At 40.9% G+C, this 18,412-nt stretch overlaps 1 protein-coding gene across 4 annotated transcripts in view; it reads left to right on the top strand.

Annotated features, from left to right (window-relative positions):
- PRKD1 (protein kinase D1) overlaps window positions 1-18,412 on the top strand; it is a 289,590-nt gene that overhangs the window by 165,136 nt on the left and 106,042 nt on the right. The gene's annotated exons all lie outside the window — the stretch shown is intronic.

Raw genomic sequence — 18,412 nt, 5'->3', positions numbered from 1 at the left:
AATTTTATAAATTCTGATATTCTTAAATTATTAAGAAAAGGCAAGCATGCATGCCTACAGATATTATAAATTTAAATAAATAAATATGCACCTTTCTTTGTTCCATCTCCTAATTGTGTCAACATATGCACTTGCTTTCTTGGATTCTTATTCCTGCTCGCTACGCAGAAATTGTTCCTGCAAGCCCTGATTCCTACTCTTCTTTATTTTCAGGTAATGCTTCAAAACCTATAAAGTGGGTGTTGCACAAACACTCACTTATCCTGAGGTTATAAGACTGAGAAAACCAGTCCGATAGCATTTCTTTGCTGATGGACAGAGAATATATCAATATTAATTCTAGTAATTGTTAGTTACAAACAAAAGCCACAGCGGGTTTTAAATGGAAAGCAGAAAAACAATATCTAGGAAAACATAAACAAAACCAGATATATGAAAGATGTGCTTGTTCAGTGCCTTTGATCAGCTGTCTATTCTCTGTCCTCCTACATACAAAAATATTAGGTAGGCAACGGAGAGTTCCTCACATCAACACCTCGCTTCCCATTCCACTGAAGACAGGGTAAAGTAAGGAGTGGGGTTCAAATCAGAGGAGAGATAGAAGATAATGGAAGCCATAGTCCCTTCTCCAAGGAGGTTCCAACCTAAGAGAACAGATCAGAGACACAAATTTCTGGCTGACCAAGAGATAGAATTATCACATACAGTATTATAGTGTCTTAAAAATGAATTAATAGTAGCACTTTTGCAGATGGTAGAATAAGTCTGTTATAGTGGATTATATATACTACATAGAATTATATTTTGAGGCGGAATGTGGAAAAAGGAGATGCTGAATATTTGCTCCACTGGGGTAGTGATGTTGTTATAGATATAAGGGGATAGTGGAAGAAGTCATGGAGGCAATAGGGAAAGAAGGAAGCTAAAGGAATACGTAGGCACAAGGTAGTGTCAGAGCAAAGAGGAAGGTCAAAATAGACAAGAAACATAAGCCCTAACATGGAGGTGGGATGTGCATAGGTAGGGATATGAGGGGAGCAGTATGAATGGAGTGGTGAGGTGAGAGCATGGACTTAAGAAGCATCTTCAGTTGTTAAGGAGGCGAGAAAATAGTGAGTTGCAGTAGAAAAAGTGAGACATGAGCAGAATTTTGGTGATGAGGATGGAGAAAAAATAGAAAATTTTAGAGATGTAGATAGGATTTGGTAACAGCCTAAATGTGGGAATAAATGAGAGAGGGAAATAAAAAATATGTTAAGTTTGAAAGGGTGGAAAACAAGGAGGATGCTGGAACTTTTAAGGGAAATATGATGGGGAGGGAGATGAGGAGCTTAGCTTTTTCATGGGACATCCAGGTAGAGTGCTGGAGACACACCTGGAGTAACCATCTAAATGCTTGGGAAAGGTCATGGGTGAGGAGAGAGAAGCTAGAGGCATCAACATACAGGTAGTAACTGAAGCCACAGCAAAAATCATTGAGGGATAACATGGAGAGAGCCAGAGTTTGAGTCCTGGGAAATACTGGCAAGAGGAATGAAAGGATAAGTTCATAATCATCAAAACCCAGTTGTTCTCTTTACCATAGCATTACCATAAGGCTGTTGCATGAGAGAAGGTCTGTTTACAATACCCTTTGCTCAAGAAGGCAAAGATGAAGGCTATACAGTAAAGAAGTCAAGATCCAAAGCATTCCTGTAAGTCAGCAAGAGGGCATTCATATTTTCCATATCAGGAAGCAGATTACTCATTTTGAAAAGATGCCAACTATCCCTATTTTCTGTGCCATATTTGCTACAGTATGTAATCACTACAGTTCAGTAAATCAGTAATAATGCTACAGTCAATCCAGCACTTAGTCTTTTATTTGATGTGTAGCTTATTCTCTTTTGAAATGCAGACCACATAAAATGCTTTTCAGTTTGCCAAAATTAGAAAACCAGCTGTTTAAATCTTCAAAAGTAACACCTGATATAGTGCTTTAAGGCAGTAAAGGAGAACTATACTACTGGAAAAATTTAAGTACTAAGACATTCATGCCCTTACATCACTGGTGAAACCTAATGTCTGTCCGTGAGAGTGTGCAAATATAAATAACTCCACAATATTTACACTAGTTATATTTGTTAAATCAGCAGCAGGCTTTTTGTATGAAAGTAAACAGCACCTAGGGTTGGTCAGACTCTCTTTTTCTGTTTCCCAGCTTGCCACACACCTCCCACACCTCATTTATTGAGATTTCTCTGGTCCAAGGCCTGGGATTTTGAGTCTGACAGCTGATGTCACATAGAGATGTCCTCTTCTGTGTCCAACTAAACAAAAATTTCAGTTAAGCAAAACCCTATTATATACCCCATCCCCTCCCCAGAAACTCTGCTCAGGGCCGGCGCTTCCATGTAGGCGACCTAGGCGGTTGCCTAGGGCACCAGGATTTGGGGGGGCGGCAATTCGGTGGCGGGGAGGTCCTTCCGCGCTCCGGGTCTTCGGCGGCAGTTCTGCGGCGGGTCCTTCACTCGCTCCGGGACCCGCCGCCGAAGTGCCCCGAAGACCGGGAGTGCAGAAGGACCCCCTCGCCACAGAATTGCCGACGACGACCGGGAGCGCGGAAGGACCCCCGCCTAGGGCGCCAAAAACCCTGGCGCCGCTCCTGACTCTGCTCTATAGTTCCTGACAATATTGATTTTATCTAGTTTTGCTTATGACCAGCATCAGCACTGTGATTGATCTCAGTTAATTACATTTGTTAGTCTCATACGAATTCTAGGTAATTTACATAATTGAATGTTTCCCCTTTACAAGTGCAGGGAATGCATTGAACAGTGTAACTGCACAGTGTATCCTGATTGGAAACAAAATTAAAATAGAAAATTGAGAATGTTTAGAATCTCTTAGTAGGCCAGTGAAGAAGTTTTGCATTCTTATGCTCTGATAGACTGGACTGTGAAAACTGCCAGATCTCAAATGAATGTGCAGATGCAAAACCCACAGCCACTCTGGCATCTGCAATGTGATATTGCATGAGAAGTGAGAGATGAGATCTTTGTTTTTTTAAATACATAATTTATGTAAATTAATATACCCTGCTGTTGTTATATGTTGGCTGCTTGTGTGTGTTCTCTGTGTGCTGTCCCAGCTCTGCGCAGGTAGTTGGCGCAGTAGACCTCGATCAAACTGCCCAATAACCACAAACTCAGTTCGTAGCGAAGGCACTTAGTCAGGTTTATTGTCAACAAAGCATGGTCTCAATGTCCTGGCTCAATGGGACCATACACTAACACATGTATGCCCGTTGGAATGAGTAGCTCAGTTAATGGTGGGACTTTCCATAATCCCCCTAGGCCAGACAAAGTCACTCCCTCCGAGACTTCATTTTATACCCCGATACAAATAAGTTACGTATTGCCCCCTGACATGGGTTGTTACCACCCATTACCTTGTACGTGTTGGTTTGATCAAAACATCTCTATCCGTCACATGATTATCCTGACCTTATCTTTAGGAGGGGTCAGTGTGTTCTCATACAACTTTAGGTCAGGCCTCATACCAGGCCTTTGGTACAAGGGCTTATGTCTCAGGCTCTCTTCCTACTACATTCCCCCACTTTTTGTCTTTTTTATGGGGAGGATGTTTACCCATTGTCCTGGAAAAGCATAATGCGTTGACTGAAGATGACCCAGTAGGCTAAACGCTATTATGTGGTCACCTTACTTTACCATCCATACATTCATGCCCCATCTCTCCCGTAGTCTGCACATTCCCTTGTATGACTGATGGACAGATTTCATTTTCCAATTGTTTTCAGTGGACCTAGGAATGTTAGGCCCAGGACCATAACTGATCTGTGGGGTCTAGAGTTGTTCTTTGATAACTTTTGCATGGCATGAGGAGGCCTTTATATTTATTTAATTGGTGAACAATGAGAAGGGCTTTGGTCAGGATTTTAAGTGTATTGTGCTTATATCTTATAGAGTAGTATAGGTATATATATATATAAGGGATTACATGATCCTTGAATAGATGAATACCAGATATATTTCCTATATAACTTCAGATAAATGGTAATATATGAATAATATGGATAGTTGATATATATATATGTGTGTGTGTGTGTGTGTGTGTGTGTGTATGTGTAGATAATGCCTATGTGTAGCTGTAATTTGGCTTTTTTGGTTTGATGTTGCATGTAGCAACACATTCCCATCAGAGCAATTACTGTTATGGCTTGTATTTCCATCAATATTACTCTAAGTGTCCTGACTATTGGATGTAGAGTAACATCCTTTGGAATTTCCCATCAAGGAGTTTACACCTCTCTTTGCACACTTTCTACTTCTTCTATTTGTTGTTGGAAAGATGAGCTATGGGTATTAAGGCTTCCTTCGTTCTTGCTGCTAAATCACGTATGTCCAATTGTAATTACTCCACTGGGGGAAACAATTCAATTAATAAATCTTGTAGGTTTCCAGGATAAGTAATAATTTCAGTGGCAGTCCTGACACTACTTGTTGGCCAAAAGGCATAGGTTCCGATTTGAATTGTGCTAGTGACTTACACACAAAATCCCGTATTGATTCCAGGACAAATTGTTCCATGTATGGAAAAATTGGAATATCCCAGAGCACATACCACATCTTGTATTCATACCATCTGATTGGCTAATTCTTTTTGTACCAAACGAGCCCAGCCTCTTTTTGTGTTATTGGTATCAATTGTAGCATAGCATTCACACAGCCACCAACCATTATGTTTTGTGCAACAAGCCTGATTAATTTCTAAGCCAGTTTCAGTTACTAGGAGCACAGTGGGATAATGCTGTACATAAATATTATTTACCAAAATTCCCACGCTGTTGGCATAGTACACCTTGACTGGATCTTGCATCCACCTTGGGATGGCCGTCATGATGTGAAGACTTTTGCTGTCATCATGATCTAAACTTGAAACCTTATCAATTTTACCAAATTGCAGAAATACAGGAGCAATATTATTTATTCCTTGCTACTGTATTTGTTTTAAAATGGCTGTGTGGTCTCGTACTCATGGCCAATTTTGTAATTGTAATAAACTTTGTTTGATCATTTCAGTTACTCTGTCACAGAGGCCATACAGACAACTGCCAGTGAAACATCATTCTTTTCCATGCTGTTAATAATTGACAAAATAGTAGAATTCAGGTGACTGAACCCTTGAGCAATTGAATGTATGTTGTCAATGGTAATTGCATGTGGATCCAGCAATAGACTGCTAATGCCTCCTCCTGTTTTGGCTGCCTTATCTATCCTATTAACGATGCTGTTTATTTTTAAATTGAGATTTTTGATATCTGCCGAATTCTATATGGACATGCCAAGACCTGAGCCTCCCAATACGGTGCCCATAAGACCTCTCTTCTTTCTCCTTCGCTGTTTTAGTAAGGGATTTTGAAAACCCTTCCAAAATCGCAATTGCATTTCAATTTCTGAATTGAACCAATTTTGTATTGTTGAGGACGTTGTATTGGCATGGTCATATTAGCAAAATTTAGTTTTATTGGCATATATATCCATCCCACATTCTCTACCACATATTCTGTGGTAGGGTTCAGGAAGAGTCCTGATGCGGGTCAAGGTTGTAGGTTTGGACATTCCATTGACGAGATAGTGTCAGTAGTGACGTGAGTGGTTGGGGGTAAGGTGGGTGTCTGAGTTGGACAGGCTCCTTCACATACCTGTACATGATAAATGCATTTCCTAATGTCTGAGGCCATGGTCCAAGTTCCTAGGTATATACCCTTATCTTCTAGCTAAATGTTCTTTATATAAATGGAGGCACTCCACCTATCCTTCAGGTTAACAAAGGTGATTCTATTTGACCATAACCCATATGTTTTAACAATTCCTTTGATATAACCAATTACTGTGTAACCGACTCTGAACCAATCAATATCTCTGCTCTTTCCTTTGGGTATGATTGAATGTTATATGGTAGAGCCACGTTATCTCCTACCAGGGATGTTCCAAGTGATGATTCATTATTTGTTGTGTGGTTAATAAGACTTGTGTCTTTTATGGTGTTTCTGTTTTTTGTTCCTTAATCTGTGTGGATTCATGGTCAATGGATGCCTCTCAAGTATAGTACTAGAACTGGTATTAGGGGATACAGCAAGGGTAATACATTGTTCACAGTTAACCTCCTTATCTTCCTTCTAACAACAATTATACTGTCTCTGTGTCTCTTTGGTTAAAGTCCGTTCTTTTTCAGTTCATCGTTTGGTTTAATTAATTGTTTTGTGGGAATATGCTGTGCCTGGGTTATGACTAGGGTGACCAGATGTCCCGATTTTATAGGGACAGTCCTGGTTTTGGGGTCTTTTTCTTACATAGGCTCCTATTACCCCCCACCCGCTGTCCCGATTTTTCACACTTGCTGTCTGGTCACCCAGACTCCAGTACTCATGCCCAGGCCATCTGTATGGCCACAGGTGATTCTCTAAGGATGTGTTCTGCTTCTCATTTCCCTTCTGTTTCACACACCAATTTTAAAACCATTCTGGCCGGACAGGTTTGGTTTGCAGTATCCAGCGCAGTAGAGTTGCTTGGAATCTGCGTCCATAGGTTTCTGGCCATGAGATGTGTCTGATTTATCTTCTTGGTATCCGACAATCCTTTTGCCTTTTGGATCATTACCACTACACCCAACAGTCTCCATAGCCAGGTTGACATCATAATGTGTGAAAATATAAATCAAGAATCACTTCTCTCTCTCTCTTCCCCCCCCCCCGAAGGAATTTGGTCAGGTTTATTGTCAATGAAGCTCGGTCCTATGTCCTGGTTTAATGGTTACAGGTACACTAACACATGTATGCCTGATGCAATGGACTAGCGTAGTTAATGATGGGACTTTCCATTATCTCCTAGGCCCGCCAAAGACACTCCCTCTGAGACTTCATTTTATACCCCAATACAAACAAGTTACGTATTGCCCCCTGACATGGGTTGTTACTACCCATTACCTTGTACGTGTTGGTTTGATCAAAACATCTCTATCCATCACACGATTATCCTGACCTTATCTTTAGGAGAGGTCAATGTGTTCTCATTATCTTTGAGGGTGGGAGGTGTTTGTACCATACTTTGTATGGGGTGTTCTGGTACCATCTTTCTGGAATGTGTTTGCGTGAGTGTCCTGTGCCTGGCCTTTCTTAGGAATGTGTGTGTTTTTGCAGTATCAGCCCTGTTCTTGCCAGGTTCTGTGAGCTCACAGCCTGTCTCTTGCTAACTTTTGCTTTATATTAGCAAGGCTTGACCATTACTTTAGTTCAGGCCTCAGACCTCATACCAGGCCTTTAATACAAGAGCTTATGTCTCAGGTTCTCTTCCTACTATACCTGCATTTCTATATTGTTTTACAGTGCCTTGCATTCTGAGGCCCAATCTGTTTGAGGTCTCTGTTGTGTATTTGGTTGTCATGGTAATAGAACTTTGTGTTGCTATGGCAACTGAGTTAGATTATTAGGGGATAGCCCAGCCAGCTTTGGCTGGCTGTTGGTTAGTCCTGAGTGTGGAAATAAATGGCTGCTACAAGGTTTACAGCTCTCTGTGTCTCCAGTGATTTCTTCCTAAAACTGTTGCCCCCAAGGATATAACAGCGTGGCGACAAGGATGGGGTATATGTGCTGCCCCAGCAACAGAAGGAAGTAGAAGTTAAGGTACAAACAAACAAACAAACAAACCTTGTTTGCTGCTGGAAGGGGGTGAGAACTGGCTTGTTTGCACTGACTGTGCAACTGAAACTCAAATCATGGCTACACTTACAGGGCCACTGGAACCTTTTGAGGAGACTATAGTGCAATGGCATGTATATACTGAGTGTTTTGAGCTTTTTGTTATTGCAAATGATGTTACAGAAGAGAAGAAGTTGCCAATATTCTTAAATGTTGTAGGGGCTAAGACCTGCTCCCTGCTACGCAGCTTACTGCACCCTGTTAAGGCAGAGACTAAATCTTACAGTGACATTGTGGAAATTCTGGGGTCCCATTTTTCTCCAGAACCACTGGTAATTGTTGAAAGATATAGGTTCCACAAAAGAGACCAGAAAGATGACGAAACAGTTGTACAATTTGTAGCAACTTTGAGAAAGCTTGCAGAACACTGTGAATTTAAGGAGATGTTAAATGATGCCCTATGTGACAGGTTAGTGTGTGGCCTGCACAGTGAAGCTATATGGAAGCACCTATTGTCAGAGGCTCAGCTTACCTAACAGAAGGCCGTTGATATTGCTGTCTCCATGGAACTGGCTACAAAGGAGGCACAATCCATTGGTGCATCCCCTAGGGTGCATAAGGTGTCACAAGAACCTACCCACAAAACTGTGCGCACTTGCTTTGATCTGCTGAAACCTTCTGAACCCCGACAAATTGTGCAACGTCAGCAGCAAGATCAAGTCATCAGGCGTGCACGTAGAGCAAAAGACCGAACCTTTAGCCTAGGACAGCCGGTTTTGGCTCGGAATTATGCTTCTGGATCTAAATGGGTCCCTGCCACTGTCATCGCTCAAACGGGACCTGTTTCCTACACAGTCCGGACTGCAAAGGATCTCATCTGGCGGCGACATGTCGATCAGTTGCTGCCAGGTCATACTAGTCCTCAGGACACATCTTCAGTTGAGTTGCCTGACTTCACCACTTCCGGCGAGACACCGAATCGAGAGTCACCTGTTCCTGACTTTTCCCCTCCATTACTGCCAGCGGCAGAGATACCCCTCTGCCCGGCACAAGCTGATACCCCATCCTCACCCATTCGCCCTACAAACCCTGAGCCCATTGTCAGGCCCGCGCCCAAGACACTTTCGGGTGCAATAACACCAGAAGTTCACCGTAATCCACCTAGAGACAGAAGACCTCCTCGTTGGCTGGATCTTTAGCTAGGGCGAAACCACGGTTACGGGGCAAAATAATCCCCGGCGTTTAGCCGGGAATGAAGGCAGTCTACCCTCCTTCTCTAGTTTAGTGTTCGTTTTATTTAGGGGACATTCTTATTAAGGGGGGGAGGGATATGCTGTGTATTTGGTTGTCGTGGTAATAGAACTTTGTGTTGCTATGGCAACTGAGTTAGCTTATTAGGGGATAGCCCAGCCAGCTTTGGCTGGCTGTTGGTTAGTCCTGAGTGTGGAAATAAATGGCTGCTACAAGGTTTACAGCTCTCTGTGTCTCCAGTGATTTCTTCCTAAAACTGTTGCCCCCAAGGATATAACAGTCTCTATTTATTATTATTATGTTGTTGTTGTAGTGCCTGGAGGTATTTTTAACAGCTCAATGCTGGCCTCGCTTTAGAGAGAGCACAGTTAGGCAAATGCTTAACGCCTCCAATGTATAGTTCATACCCATTTTCACTATTCATGTCTGACGGTCAGCATAGGGTGCCTGTTTCTACTCTCTTGAAAACAATGGCAAAATGACCTCAGTCGCAACTGGCTGGGTTCTGATTTTCCACCTGATGGTGGAAAACTATTGTAACATGCAAATGGTGCCAACCATTAATTGGCTCCTGAATCTGAATATAGGCCAGTCTTTTAAAGATTTATCAGGAACAGATTAAATGGCAACAAAATTTGAAAATCAATAAATGGCTTAACCCGGTGTGCATATTGGTTATTAGTAATTAAATTTTGCTTCAGGCTTTTTGTTTTGTAGCTTTTATCTCTGTGGCAGTTTAGTATTTTCCAGACAACTTTAAAAATTACAATTTAAATTAGGACTTGGCTTGAAAACATGTAAACAACTCTGATGGGGATAACTATTTCATACAATGGATGTAAAAAGTTATCTTATTAGATAAATGCAACTAGTAAAGAAAACACGCGTTAAAATGCTTTCAGCAGTTCTGAGTGTTTTTGGAGGGATCGGGGAGGAGAGGAGTCTATCATAGGCTTCTCCATAGGATGATGGACTGTCTATACTTTCTCTCCCTTCCTTTCCCCTTGCCCTTCCCTCCAGTTTACAAGGTTGTGGGCCATGACAGGTTGTGAGGCACTATTGATATTAAAAAAGAGGCTTTTTTTCATTTACATGTTTAATGCTTTAGTTTTTCAGAGGCTGAAAATATTTTCAGTTTTATTTGCTATTTTCAAATTCTGCCCTTGATGGACAGATAAATAAAAGGGAGCAGGTTTGATGGCTCATGCGTCCTCTTCTGTGTGACTCCTGCTGGCAAGGCCCACAGAACAGGCTTGGGTATGTGTAGCTGGGCCACCTTTTGCTGTTCTAGTAAGGAGCAACATGTACCTGCTCAATGCAACATAGGCCCTATCCAGTTTAGGGAACAGGGAGAAGGATAAGTGTCACATCATTATCAGGGCATGTCCCCTTGGAGACCTGGTCTGCAAGCCAATATGGGTATAGAAAAGTTATCTTCCCCACCTTGCGCACCTGCCCTAAAGTTTGAACATTTAAGGTCAGTGGACCACAGATTGAACTAATTGATCTCCTTAAAAATCGCATGCTATATTTTCAAATAATGTATTATCAGAATTTTCTTCATTTTCAGAAAGTGGGTGGTCTCGTATTTTGAAAGCTGAACTGGGAATCTGGAAACCTTGGCTTCTATTCCTGACTCTGCCCACGATGACTCTGTCTGTGGCCTTGAGACAGACTAAGTTTTCTCATCTGTAAATTGGGCCTAATGTCTGCCTATCTTGCAAGAATTTTATGGGAATTAATTAGAGCTGAATCAGCCCTTGATAGGGCTCTGCAGTGACTACATCCACAGTGGTGACTATATCAGAGGAGCAATTCTTCTTGGGATGGGAGAAGGCTGTTGTAATGGGATGGCAGTTTTAGTACATGATAGGGCTCCGTAGAAGCCTAACTTATGTGGGGTGCCATGGGGAAGCACCGAATCAGTGAATCTCTCAAGACCCCTTGCCTAGCCCCCTCCTCAGCAAACTACACCCACTTTCTGGACTCTGCTATCCAGTACTGTAGACACACAATTGGTCACACTTTCTGCCTCTGAAAGGCTATAGCATGCATTCCAGTGGAGAGAATAGGGTTCAGTGTTTGTAAAGTGTTTTGAACATGAAGCCCAGCATATTTTCCATTAACTCTTCCATAATTGTAACTAATGAATGTCTGGCAGAATTCTCAGCACCCTTACATTTCTGGCCTGTATTTGACTTTCTAAAAATATAGTTATCCAATCCACTGCCATGTTCCCATTAATGAGACCTTTAGAAAGGTTGGCCTGTAATTCAGTTTCAAGTTCCGCAGAAGAGGTTCTGGTCTGCGGCTGTTGTCTACTTGCTTTTCATTTTGAATAATCTAGTAATCATCTAAGCAGGAATAACCACCATTTTTTCCTTCAGATGGCATAAATGGAACGTGTATCCAATCTGTTATCTCTTGGTCTTCTGGCACTTATTATAGCACAGCATTGTGGGAGGTGGGATTGAGTTGAGGGCAAAAACACATAATTCACAAGCTCTAGGTGGGCCTGTTAAGTGAGGCATAAATTTATCAAACTTAAAAAATCTCTCCTCGCTTCTGTTCTCATATTTCTTACTGTTCTCATCACCCCTTTTCTCTCATTTTATTATGTTTCTTAGGCAGATATGATGCAATAGCCTTTGGGCTCTTTGACTGTTCTGATGTGGTAGACTAAGGGTACGTCTACACTTACCGGAGGGTCCGGCGGCAGGCAATCGATGTTCTGGGATCGATTTATCACGTCTAGTGAAGACGCGATAAAATCGATCCCTGATCGCTCTGCCGTCGACTCCGGAAATCCACCGCGGCAAGAGGCGGCAGCGGAGTCGACGGCGGCGCGGCAGCGGTCGACTTGCCGCCGTCCTCACAGCCAGGTAAGTCGACCTAAAATACGCCACTTCAGCTACGCTATTCACGTAGCTGAAGTTGCATATCTGAGGTCGACCCCCCGCTGTAGTGTAGACCTAGCCTAAGACAGACTGTATAAAACCAGAAACCTCCTTCAACTCAAAACACTGGTTGGCACACATTTGGGATTCTGATGGTCTAACTGTCCTCCTTTCCTCAACTCTCCCAAGAGCTCTAAGATGGGAAGGAAGATGAACACTCTAGGATAATAGTTCAACTTTTTCATTCTGCAGACTACTTTGTAAGAAGGATCTTCACATAAACTACCATGTTTCTCAAGTCCCCAGCTTCTCTATCATATACTTGGTCTACATAGGTACCAGAACAAACCACCAAAAAGATATCTTTAAACCATTGGTGGCCCAAGGGTCCTGATGATCTGTGAATTCCACTCTTAACAAAAAGTAAGGGGAATTTTTGACAAATGGAGTTGTGTTGTAAGCTAGTTCTTATCGAGAAATGGGCTTTATCCTTCATTTTATGCCTGACACACTTGTCAGCACTCCTTCAGGGAATTTCAGAATGTTGCTATACAGAACTTCTCTAACTTATTTGTGCTTTTCTTTCTTCATGTAAAAATGACATCTCAGTGAACTTGCATGCACCACTTAAATATCCTAAATGCCGAGCACAGATGAAAGGAACCCAAATAATCAGGAGACAAAAAATGTATTTAAAATATCACTTTTTTATTGCCTAAAGTCTCATTTTATATTTTCAAATTCTCAAATCTATCAGATAGTTTTGTGTTTGAAATATCTACACCTTGACATGTCCCATATGAATACCGATAACAATTTTAAGAAAAATTTGGTAGTAGGATGCGTAATCAGAAAAACATTTCAGTAGGTTTATTTGAAAAACATTTTTGTCTTCTCATACATTCTGACCTTTAGTTCTTCTAGAGAAACATAATGCATTTTTGAATGCTGTTCTATAAATTTGAATAGGCATTTATTCTCAGGTGCTCTGTCTTTTCTGGCATGTAAAATTACAGGGTTCTTATATAGTATCAAAAAAAGGAGAAAGCTGTAGGAGTTTTACAATTTTGTTATGTCAAACAGGGAATACATTAAAACTTAATTTTTTTAAAAAAAGTTAAAAATATATCTGCTGGGCAAATTGTAAGAATAATCACATCAAAAGAAATGGAAAAAAGTATTAAAGTGATTTACCTAAAATATAAAATCTTACGTCAGTGTTCATATACCATAAACAATTTGATTGTCTCATTTCTGCCCTTGGAGAGATACAGCTACCATTGTGTTTTGGGTTCTTAATATAATGAGAGTAAAATGTGAGACATTAAAAAAAAATCCTTATCCCCCTCCCCCAATTTGAAAGGGAAACGATTCATAGTCTATCAAGCGTTCTTTGCAAAGCTTCAAGAGAATTTTTCTTTAGTGATGGCAAATGTAATTGAGTTTTCTTTCAGTACCATTTTTATGTCTGATTGTCATATTAGGTCATATGAAAGAACACTGCCTAACAGGCTCCTTCACAGTAGTTAGAAACATTAAATCATACTCAGCCATATGCACATAATGTGCCAGTATGATTTATAGAGCAAGAACCTGAAAATGAAAAAAATTCATATTCAGTGTGCTTATAATATTAATGACAGTATAGTGGTGACAAATATCACGCTGCTCATCTATGGATGCCATGCCTTCTAGTTATCTGAGCTAATGTGATATGATGTGAAAATTCATAGTCCGCATTGAACTGGCTAGAAAATGCCACCATTTGCTATGTAGGATGGGGCATAGGTCACTTGCTGGTTTGAACTAGAGTAAATGGTGGACTCTCTGCAATTTGAAGCCTTTAATTTAAGATTTGAGGACTGCAGTAACTCAACCAGAAGTTATGGACCTGTTGCAGGAGTGGGTGGGTGAAATTCTGTGGCCTGCAATATGTAGGAGGTCAGACTAGAAGATCATGATGGTCCCACCTGGCATTATAGTCTATGAGTTTTAGTCATTTACACAAACTAAGTTTTAAAAAAAAATTATTAAGGCTGCAAAGTCAAACACTCAGAAGTTAGGAAATGCCAGGATTAAGGTTGCTAGTGCAATCTTAATTCAGCCCCCTTGTGTGTATGCATTATGATACAGTCTTTAATTACACAATCACATACTGTGTTTTTCCTGCCTCATTCAGTGCACAGAATGGATGGTGCTCACGTAATGGGCAGCTTTTCAATATTTTGTTTTCTCCTCATTGTTTAATACATGGCCCCAGGGCTTATTTACTGCACACTATTCAAACTCTGTGCTGCAGACAGAATTATTAATTTTCTCAAGGGCTTTTCTATGATGCTTATCACCATAATATCTAAGTCCTTCACAAACATTAAATTAATTTATCTTCATAACACCTCTGTGAGGTAAGGGGGTAGTATTATCCATATTTTACAGATGGGTAGAGAGAGAGTTAGGTCAAAAGTATCCACTGATTTTGGGTGCCCAAATTCAGATTCCTAAGACCTGATTTTTCAGAATACTTAATGTTATATAGTACTTTATGTGTTCAAAGCACAGCTCCCATTGTTTTCTGTTGCAGCTCTGAGTGCTCAGCAGTTCTGCAAATCAGACCCAAGCTTGAACACACAGAAAATGAGGAATACACAATTAGTGACCATTTGTGAACAGTTTGGTTTAAGTTACTTGCCCAACATCCACAGGAGCTCTGTGGTAGAGGCAGGGATAGAATCCAGTTCTCCAGGGCTGAATCCAGTTCCCATAACCAGGAGTGAAATCATCCCTTTTCTTCCTGCAATCCCCTGCCTCATTCACTGCACACCTTCCGACTTCTGCAACAAATGAGGCAGGGGTCCTAAAGACAACAGCCTCCTTCACTACACAACCCTGATTCAGCCTCAGAGTGGGTCCATTGTTTGCAGTGAATGATGCAGTGATCCTAGGGAAAAAGTACTATGCAATCATTTAATTAACAACTGTATTGCTATGCATATGGACAAGGGGACTGAATTAAGGTTGCAAAGGCAATCTTAGTTCTGGCATTTCCTAAATTCTGAGTTCTTGACTTTGCAACATTATTAATATTCTCTTAACATTTTTGTGTGTATTTTCCTAGGTTATTAAAAAGTGAACAAAAATTCCATCATATGGCATCATATTGATACCCACATAGATTGCCTGTAGAGTTAGAACCTTTATAGCTACCACACCGACCGCTGTCACTTGAGCTAATGGAATAACTGATAGGAGGAGTAGATTGTCATCCTCTATGTGGAGCAGCACAAGATGAGGATGGGATGCTTTTCCAGTGGGTTTCATTTTCATAGATATTTGCTGACAACAGAGGAATGGCAGGACTCAGGAATCTTGGTTTCCATTCCAGGCTGTAGAGGGGAGTGTTCTCTGGTGGGCACAGACTCTCCGGCTCATTTCCCCCAAGTGTGACCCCTCTCCCCCTTCTACCTTATTTCCTCTAACCTGTCCTTGTCCCAGTTCTGTCTCTTTCTCACTCCTGGTTTTTCATCCCAGTCCCCATCTCCTTGCCCTGCCAGTCCCAGTTCCCTTCACTCTTGGCTCTTCCTCTGATAGTCTTCCTTCTCTTCCCTCCCCCAGTTCTCTCTCCTCAGTGGATCCCAGTCCCTATCTTCCGTCTCAGTTTCCTTGCCCAATTTTAGTATCCCCACCTCCTAGTCCCAGTTTCCTTGTCCAAGCAGTCAGTTTCCTCCCTAGCTATCAGACCCAGTTCCCACACACACACACACCCAACTCCTTCTCCCACACTTTTTGTTTAGTTTTCTATAAGGCACTGGTATCAGCTATTATAAATCTAGTTACTACCCATAACTGTTGCATACCTTAATATACTTGGAAGGAAACCCCTTACGAGCCCTGATCAATAGCTCTAAGCCACTGAGACCCATAAGTCCCACTATGGGAGCAAATAACTCCAAGACTAACAATTGGACCCGAAAGAAGACACAGGCCAGTTGAGTCTACTGTAAAATTACCCATTTCCAGAAAAGAATTGGGCTATCATGCACAACACCATCACATGATTTTCTCAACTGATGCAACTAATTATTGAGCTTCTCAGATTTGATCAGAATTTCAGAAGTGAATCCACTCCCCCACACACCTTCCTGTAGTGACTACAAGCTTAAGTCTGGGACTGGGCACCATAGCATGCCAACAACAGCTCACTGTTTGCTCCCTTCAAACTTGTCAGCCACGTGGAAATATACTTGAGCAAATGTACTTCCACATTCTCTGTCTCCAAGAAAGCAATAGGGCAATTGACAACATTGGTAGACCATAGATGGAAGTTATTGCAGGAAGCAGCCATACTGTTTAATAGCTTAACCATCAAGCAGACAGGAGGACCACAACAAGTAGTATGTCATTGGATTCATTTGCTGTGTACTATGGATTCAGTCTGATAGAGGGAGAAAAACTTCTGGGATCTGTGTTCTCTTGAGTGCAAAACTGCTGATCAATGGTATGCTCCTAGCTCCAGCAGAGGGGGCTATCACAGAGTAATAATCAGATATCATGGTGAGGAACCATCCTGGGTGGGGAAGAAGCCCACACAGGACAGTTGAGAATTTTTTTTTAACAGCAATATAAAATGATTAGAAGAGTATTCAAACAGTATGGGTTGATCTTAGAATAAAGAATAAAACAATAGCTGTAATTGTCTAACATATATATGGTTGACATAGTTTCAGTTCGCTCCAAAATTCATCACTGGTGCATCACAAAGTGTAGGCATTGTTGCAGAATTTAGGATCACTGGGTTGGATAATACACAAGGTCATTAGTGTAGTTTGCTCCATCTACAAGTAATAATGTTTTGGAGACGTACTGAAAACATATATTTATGGCTCAAATTCATTTTTTTTAACATGTAATTTTCTCCATGTTGACTATCAGGTTTGAGTGACAACAAAAGATACATCTTTAGAGTTTAACCAACTGGTAAAAGCCAAAGAACCATGCTACTTGTTTGGATAACCTATTCATAGGTTTTTCCTAAGTAAATGTTAGTTGTTTCTAAATTACATTAAAAATATTAACAAAAGTGTGCATTCCAAAGAACAGTAGGTTCAAAATACAACATGATAAATGTTTTTGAGCAGACATAGTGCGTAGCGCTATTGTTTCGTTGTATGCCACCAGTCTGGCCTATGGTTAACCTCCCCCTGGGGCCTTGATATCTGATGTCCAAAGCTATCCTGATCCACTGCACTTAATTATCATCATACACATCAATATTAGTCAGTGCAGAGAAAGTGGATTTGTCAGTGCAATTAGTTGTCAAATCCCAGCACTGTGTGTCATCCCATGTATATAGCAGTTTGCTCCATTGCAAGGTCTTTTTAAGGACTTGACAACCAATAATTGAACATATTTTCCCCTTGTGCTTACTATTGTATTTATGTACCGTACAGTTTAAGGCAATAGAAATATATGATTCTTTCTTTTTTTGTACTCTGGGGCTCACATTACATAATTTTAAAAGCTCTAGAAAATCACCTAGGAAAAGTTATGGTTTAGAATAAGCTATTTATCATTTCTTAAACGTGTAATTCCATTTTAGGAAAAATGTATTGGAAGTATTCAAATACTATCATTTTAACAAGTTTGTTCTAGATCTAAGATGTACAGTGCAATACGGAAAGTTTAATGTGATTAGAAATGTAATGTGCCCACATCATCCGCTGTATAATCTGCAGAGTTTAACAAGTAGTAATGGTAATTACTAGTATATTTCAGACCCCTGTGTCTGTCTGTTTTGCTATGTTGCATAAAAGGATTTTGACAGAATATAAAGGTTGTGAATGTGTAACACACTGGCTAAATGTGTCAAGTCCCTTTCTAGTGGCTAGTCCACAAACAACTGCTGCTACCAGCTAGTAGAGTTAGGCTTGTCTACATGGGGAATTATTCCAGAATAGCTATTGCTGATTAACTGTTCCTGATTAATTTAATGTGTGGATGCTTTTATTCTGGAATAAAAGTGCCTTATTCTGAATTAGTATAATCCATTTTGGATTTGCAGAACTGCATCCTGGTGGTCTCTGCATTTCTTCAGCTTACACTATTTCAGGTGAATGTCACATCCTCTTCTACAGTTGAATTTGGTTCACGGGTCTTGCGGTCTGCAGGTTCTCCTTTGATTTCCCTCTTTTAATATTATCTCTGTTTCCCTCGCTTCTGGGTTTGGACTGCTTACTAATTCCCAGAAGTTCATACCAGAGCAGTAGAATGAGAGTTCAAACAAACAGATTTTCAGCTTGGTTTAAACTTTTTGAAACCAAATATATTCTGCTTAAATCCTGTGCCACTGTGGAAGGCACTTTTAGAGTTAATGATATACTGTCAGGCTCAGTGAGCTCATTAGAGGTGACTTCTGGAGCACATCCAGGTCACTACTGAGGCCTGGTCTACACTACAGAGTTAGGTCAATGTAAGGCAGCTTATGTTGACCTAACTCTGTAAGCGTCTACACTACAATGTTGCTCCCACCGATGGAAGTCGCCCATTACCCTGACTTAATAACTCCACC

This window comes from Terrapene carolina, unplaced genomic scaffold (assembly GCF_002925995.2).
Source record: "Terrapene carolina triunguis isolate 2854851 unplaced genomic scaffold, T_m_triunguis-2.0 Scaffold96, whole genome shotgun sequence".
Lineage (NCBI taxonomy): Eukaryota > Metazoa > Chordata > Testudines > Emydidae > Terrapene > Terrapene triunguis.
Note: the sequence above shows the minus strand (reverse complement) of the source record. Positions and strands in the feature narration are given on the sequence as shown.